The 6,242-nt window shown below is 39.5% G+C and overlaps 1 protein-coding gene across 1 annotated transcript in view; it reads left to right on the top strand.

The window, feature by feature from the left end:
• Positions 1-6,242, top strand: part of ripor1 (RHO family interacting cell polarization regulator 1) — a 170,757-nt gene that overhangs the window by 41,017 nt on the left and 123,498 nt on the right. The window lies entirely within an intron of this gene.

Below are 6,242 nucleotides of genomic sequence, written 5' to 3'. Positions count from 1 at the left end.
GTGATGGTTTTCTGCACAGCTGTCAGGTCAGCAGTCTTCCCCATGATTGAATTCCACTGAACCAGACTGAGAGACCAATTAAAGGCTCAGGAACCCTTTGCAGGTGTTTTGGATTAATTAGCTAATTCGAGTGTGACACTTGTGAGTGAGCCTACAATACTGAACCTTTTCACAATATTCTAATTTTCTGAGATTTAGAATTTGGGGTTTTCATAAGCTGTACGCAATAATCATCGAAATTATATCAAATAAAGGCTTGAAATATCTCACTTTGCATGTAATGAGTCTATACAATATATTAGTTTCACCTTTTAAGTTGAATTACTGAAATAAATGAACTTTTGCACGATATGCTAATATTTCGAGTTTCACCTGTAAGTGCGTCTGAGCAGTTTTCCTGTAGCTTAGAATATGCGGACAAAAACTTATCAGTTGCAAATGTTTTTCTTGGATTCTACAGTGCTCCTGATACCACGGGATACACACTTTTTTCCTGCATCCGAGATATCTTTATGCGTCTGAACTTGCCGATGGATTGCCTTCAAGGTTTTTGTTTTGATGGCGCAAGCAATAGTATGTCTGGCTGTTTTCAGCTGTCAAGGCAAAACTGAAAGCACAATGCCCCACTGCGCTGTATGTTCACTGCAGCAATCATGCGCTGGATTTAATTTTACAAGAGGTTGCTAGGGGAGGTACGTCTGGTCTCAGACATGCTCAATTTTGTGTAGAGCCTTACTGTTGCAATAGGGGAATCATCAAAGCACAAGACATTGTTTCTGTCACTTTTTGGAGCCGACGATGTTTGTCTGCAACAATGTCTGTAACTTACTGTCTTTGTGTCCAACAAGATGGGCGCAATCAAGCGTTTGAGAGATACACAGACAGCTACTGACAATGCAGCGTTTTGGGGGGGACTGCATCCACAAACTCAGGATCTGATGAGAGAGGTGCGCCACAGCGTCCACTGTGTTGACTTTTGCCGGGCGAGCAGGCTAACTTCCGGTTTACCCCTCCGCTAACGGGAATGGGGGTAAAATTGTAAACGTGCGGCTGGTATAGCCATTTCAAATGTTATCGACCAGGTGGATCACATTCTAATAGTGAAACGAGTCATTTCGCTCGGGTTGTGATGGTCAAATATACTGATCCACCGTGTTACAGCCGCTGTTTTGGCCGATAGTAAAAGTTACTTCAAAGCAAGGGCACTTCCTGTCGGCTCAGAGGCATTGCGATGCTACCCAGCTGACCAATCACAGTGCTTACGATCCGCGAGGAGGTGCACGTCAGGCTATGCCGTAGGTGATGGCGTAGGGTAGGGGGCTACACAGAGGCTACACCGTCGATTTGAGCCTTAGATGCGAATCTTTGCAGCACACAGCTGAACGCAAGGCCACCTTCAGCACTTTCAAATAAAAGTAAGTTGGATTTTTTGTTGTTATTAATGTATGGTTGTTACTACTTTGGACTATGAATGATCCTTGTATTTCTGTTGTGCATGGAAGCAAACCGTAACAGTTTCCAAAAAGGCTATTAGGCTTTTGATAAATAATAGTTCACTAATAATAGCAGTCTCCGCTCTAATTCATCCCGAAGGTGTTCTATTGGGTTGGGGTCAGGACTCTGTGCAGACCAGTCAAGTTCTCCACACCGAACTCGTTTACCCATCTTATGGACCTTGCTTTGTGCACTGGTGCGCAGTCATGTTGGAACAGGAAGGGGCCATCCCCAAACAGTTTCCACAAAGTTGGGAGCATGAAATTGTTCAAATTGTTTTGGTATGCTAAAGCATTAACAGTTCCTTTCACTGGAACTAAGGGGCCAAGCCTGAAAACAACCCCACACCAAACTTTACACACTTGGCACAATGCAGTCAGGCCAGTACCATTCTCTTGGCAACCGCCAAACCCAGACTTATCCATCAGATTGCCAGACAGAGAAGCGTGATTCGTCACTCCAGAGAACACGTCTCCACTGCAGTAGTGTTTAGTGGCGGCGTGCTTTTCACCATGTATCCGAAGCTTTGCATTGCACTTGGTGATGTAAGGCTTGGATGCAGCTGCTCGGCTATGGAAACCCATTCCATGAAGCTCTCGCGCTGTTCTAGAGCTATCTGAAGGTCACACAACGTTTGGAGGTCTGTAGCTCTTGACTCTGCAGAAAGTTGGCTGCTTCTGCAGATGCACCGACCCCGCTCTGGGATTTTATGTGGCCTACCACTTCAAGGCAGAGTTTCTCTTGTTCCAAATCGCTTCCACTTAGTTATAATACCACTAACAGTTGACCTTGGAATATTTAGTAGTAAGGAAATTTTGCAAATGGACTTATTGCACAGGTACCAAGCTTGAATTCACTGAGCTCCTGAGAGTGACCCATTCTTTCATAAATGTTTGTAGAAGCAGTCCACATGCCTAGGTGCTTGATTTTATACACCTGTGGCCATGGAAGTGATTAGAACATCTGAATTCAATGATTCGGAAGAGGTGTCCCAATACTTTTGCAATATAGTGTATACCGTCAGATCACACAGCCCTATTTATCAATGCAGTTATATTGTAAATCAAAAGCTGTGCAAAACAAATGGATTCATTTGGACTGCCAAGAAAAACTTGTCTTTCTACTTGCATATATTTGCATCTTTTTTGTACTTCCCCAACTCCCGTGCACACAGTTGTGCACTGCCTTGCAAGGCCAGGTGGACCTAATTCAGCAATCAGCTGTAGTACTCCTGGGGCAGAACTAGAGGACAGAAAAGGAACAAGGATGCACAGCACAGAGAAACACATACAGCCGTAACAACATTTACCAGATACAAAAACTGCCTTTCAAAAGTCATAAAATATCATATTGAAACCAGGGAAGAAGTCTTTGGATTGTGCATTAAGTTCACTATATGTAAAACCACCATTTTCCGCTCTCCTTTGCCTTTCATGTCTCTGTACAGTCCTATCAAAGCAAAATGCCAGCATTAAGAAATACTTTCCAATTACTTTACATTCAGATTGCACTTTAATCTTAGAGCTGTGTCTAACAGTATCCAAAATATTCTTTATGTTGACCCAATTGGGTTTCTAATGAAAAGATCTGAAAATGTCATCAATAAGGTAAATAAAAACTAAACTACTTTTGTTTCAGGAGAACAATTCTTTACACTGAAATGGTTGACTTGTGTGGCTTATTTGTTGTGAGCATGGAACTAAATAAATGGTCTATAAATAGTATCAGATGTGGGAATTTGTATTGTGGTGGTACTTTAAAAGGTCTGTAGGTCGGAGATGGCGCAATGGATAAGACACATGCCTTTGGTGTGAGAGACCGGGGTTCACTGTGACACATCCACCATTTTGTCCCTGAGCAAGAAGCTTAACCCCTAGTTGCTCCAGAGGCGTGCGACCTCAATTATAAGCCACTTTGGATAAAAGCGTCAGCTAAATTAATAAATGTAAATGTCTGAGTTTCCTCAAATTAAGTAAATTTAAGGAAGTCTGAAACTGTCACAAATAACCCTAGTACAAGATAACTCAAAATGGGTTTCTGGTCTCTATTATAGGATAAATGGATATATATTACTCTAATGTAAAATGTGAACATGTGGTAATTTTTAATTATGAAAAAACAGGGTTTAAATATGTTTTTTTTTAGGTTTTGATAATACACCTATAGCTAAAACTCTAAGTATCTGTAAAATGGCATTAAAATAAATTTTTCATCACAAACCCGTAATTTTACAGGAAGTTTTCTTTTTTTAACCCCATTAAAAGGTGTGAACACCTGTCATTTAACAATAAATTAAATATTACCTTTCTGTAATTTTACCACTTTGGGACAATTGTCCATCTATCCATCGTCAACCGCTTATCCTGCGTACAGGGTCGCAGGGGGCTGGAGCCAGTCCCAGTTGACATCGGGTGATTTGGGGCAATTATATACTTGTAATCTAACTTGTAATCTAAGAATTATAATAAAAGTCAAAAGCTGTGAAATTACAGTAATTATGGCTGTTTTCAATGATCAAAACTGTGTTTTGACAGTTTAACAATAATTAGACACTATATACTGATTAAAATAACATTTATTCAATGTTTTTATTTTCCAAATATCCATAATTAAAGGAGATATTTGTCAATTAACAAGAAAATCTATGTCAAGTTACAGTTAACTGTTACTAATTGTACCAAGTTTAAGAAATGTTTTTACAATATTAAACTTAAATTTAACCCTTTTTTCTTTTAAATAAGAAAAACAATATTTGTGAAAATACGGGAAATTCCTGAATGTATTGTAACAGTTTGTTTACGTGAAAAACCCAAAAAGTTTCCTTAAGATAACGTGAAATGTTATGGTTATTAACAGCTACAGGTTTTTCATGTTATTTTACATTAGACATGTAAATTCACAGTTTATTTTTGTAATTTCTTAAAATTTACATGTATTTCAAAAATACAGGAAAATAAAAAGGAATAAAACTGTCAAAGTACAGATTTTTTTTTTACAGTGTGGTAGTGATGTTTTTGTCGTTAGGCTTGGCCTTTAGTTGTTCCAAAAGGGAAAAGGTAACATTGCTTACAAATATGTGTTTATTTTTGCATTAAAAAATATTAAAATGAAACAGAATGTGATTTACTGCTAGTGATGTTGTTGATGTAAGCTTGGCCTATAGTTTTGGCCCAGAGCCTCGGCGACAGCAAACACTCTGTCCCCTTTAGTTTTCAGTCGAGACTCTGGAACAGACAACAGACCTCTGCCCGAGGATCTCAAGGTACGTGCTGGTGTGTATGGGACTAAAAGTTCAGAAATATAACAAGGCGAGAGGCCATGAAGAGCTTTAAAAGTGATCAATAGAATTTTAAAGTCAATTCTAAAACATACTGGGAGCCAGTGTAATGAAGCTAAAATAGTGGTCATATTTCTTTGTTCTGGTTAAAAGCCTGGCAGCTGAGTTCTGGACAGTCTGGAGTCGATCAATAGATGTTTGGGTTAAACAGGTGAAAAGGCTGTTGCAATAATCCAGGTGTGATGAGATGAAGGCGTGTAAAATAGTCTCGGTGTCCTTAAAAGTTAACATAGATCGAATTTTTGCTATATTTCTAAGCTGATAAAAACATGATTGAACAAGATTTGTGGTGTGCTGCTCGAAATTTAAATTACTATCAAACCAAACACAAAGGTTCTTTGCCACAGGCTTAATGTGATTTACTAGGGAACCAGCAGATGGCAGTATTTGTTTTGCCATCTGCTAGGACCCGATGACCAGGATTTCTGTTTTGTCTGAGTTCAGCTTTGTTCAACTTCACAAAGGCAGTTGTTAAGTGAACTCAGCATTCCAGGGTCTGTGGATCTGACAGACAAGTATATTTGTGTGTCATCAGCATACATATGAAAAGAAATGCCATGTTTATGGATAATATGTCCAAGGGGAGGCAGATACAAGGAAAACAAAATGGGTCCTAAGACCGACCCCTGACGCACACCATATTTAACTGGACAGAACGAAGAGACATTCAAACTTCCAAAACTTCCTATTTGACAGGTAGGATGAAAACCATTCTAGGGCCGTACCAGAGATCCCCACCCAGTGCCTCAGTCTGTCTAACATGATGTTGTGATGAAATGGTGTCAAAAGTAGCACTAAGGTCCAGGAGTTTAACATTAAAAGGTCATTGGTGACTTAAAGCAGGGCAGTCTCAGTGCTGTGGTATTTCCTGAAACCAGATTGAAACTTTTCAAATATTTTGTTATTTTCCAGTACAGTGAGCAGCTGTTTGGACACAATTCTTTCTATAATCTTTGCAATAAAAGGTAGTTTTGAAATTGGTCTAAAATTTTGTGGGAGGGAGGGATCTAAACCAGGTTTCTTTAAAAGTGGGTTCACGCAAGCCGTTTTCAAATAATCAGGGACACAACCAGTAGATAGGGAGCTGTTGAAAACAGAGATCAAATGGGGCCCAACAGAATCTATTACTTTCAGTAAAAACTTTGTAGGTATTACATCAAGTGGGCTGGAGGACACTCTCATTTGTGATACTGTTTTTAAAAGCTCAGACAAGTTGATGGGATAAAACTGGTTAAAACTCTCTTGTTGCTGGTGAGGGACCTCTGAGTAAGAGGAAGTGGGGGTAATAGAGGCTCAGATTGACACCACCTTATTGCTAAAATAAGATAAAAACAATTCGCAGTCATTACTTCCAGCTGAGGCACAAGGAGGGGTTGGGTTTACCAGCTGATCCACAGTCTTAAACAGAAAC

This window comes from Micropterus dolomieu, linkage group LG22, assembly GCF_021292245.1.
Source record: "Micropterus dolomieu isolate WLL.071019.BEF.003 ecotype Adirondacks linkage group LG22, ASM2129224v1, whole genome shotgun sequence".
NCBI lineage: Eukaryota > Metazoa > Chordata > Actinopteri > Centrarchiformes > Centrarchidae > Micropterus > Micropterus dolomieu.
The sequence above is the reverse complement of the archived record's forward strand: the minus strand, read 5'-3'. Positions and strand labels throughout refer to the sequence as shown.